This window comes from Neopelma chrysocephalum, unplaced genomic scaffold (genome assembly GCF_003984885.1).
Source record: "Neopelma chrysocephalum unplaced genomic scaffold, ASM398488v2 Primary Assembly neopelma1_94842, whole genome shotgun sequence".
Lineage (NCBI taxonomy): Eukaryota > Metazoa > Chordata > Aves > Passeriformes > Pipridae > Neopelma > Neopelma chrysocephalum.
The window spans coordinates 1-732 of record NW_020923547.1 but is presented as its reverse complement, the minus strand read 5'-3'; the positions used below and the strand labels follow the sequence as shown (position 1 = coordinate 732).

General features: G+C 64.9%; 1 long non-coding RNA gene across 1 annotated transcript; it reads right to left on the bottom strand.

Annotated features, from left to right (window-relative positions):
• Window positions 1–21: 21 nt before the first annotated feature.
• LOC113980625 lies at window positions 22–653 on the bottom strand. The gene is made up of 3 exons (XR_003538177.1): window positions 605–653; window positions 435–526; window positions 22–72 (listed from the first exon to the last, which is right to left on the bottom strand). It is a non-coding gene; the product is annotated as an uncharacterized LOC113980625 (long non-coding RNA).
• Between the last annotated feature and the right edge of the window lie 79 nt (window positions 654–732).

The following is a 732-nucleotide window of genomic DNA, read 5'->3' as shown; positions in this document are numbered from 1 at the left end:
GACACCGGGGGGGGGGTCACAGCGCTGGTCACATGCGGGAGGGTCCCGGGGGGGGTCAGGCCAAGGCCAGCACTGCGGGGAGGGGGGGGGACAGGGAGGTCACAGGGCGACCTCGGTGTCCCCAAGTGTCACCAGAGCCCACCCCGAGACCCCCCCAGTGTCCCCAAACACCCCCAATGTCGCTCCTGTGTCCCCCCCCAAAAGGTGTCCCTTATGTCCCCCCCAATGTCCCCAACACCCCCTGTGTCCCCCCAGGTGCCCCCAGGTGTCCCCAGGTGTGTCCCCCCAAGATGTTCCCCATCCCCCCAGGTGTCCCATGTCCCCTCCATGACCCCCCCCGTGTCCCATGTCCCCTCAGGTGCGTCCCAGGTGTGTCCCAGGTGTCCCCAGGTGTGTCCCATGTCCCCCCCAGGTGTCCCCCAGGTGTCCCTCACCTGTCAGTGCCTCCTGTGCGAAATACTTGACGTCGACGTCCTGGTCCTGCGTCAACTTCTCCAGCACCGGCTTCACCTCCGTCTGCAGCGTCCTGGGACAGGTGGGACAGGTGTGTTCAGGTGTGTTCAAATGTGTACAGGTGTGTACAGGTGTGCCCAGGTGCCCTTACCCACTGCCCAGGATGGGCCCGATGCGCTGGTGTGTACAGGTGTGATCTCTACGTGTGTGTACAGGTGTGTACTGGTGTTACAGGTGCACACAGGTGTGCCCAGGTGTGCCCAGGTGCCCTTACCCGCT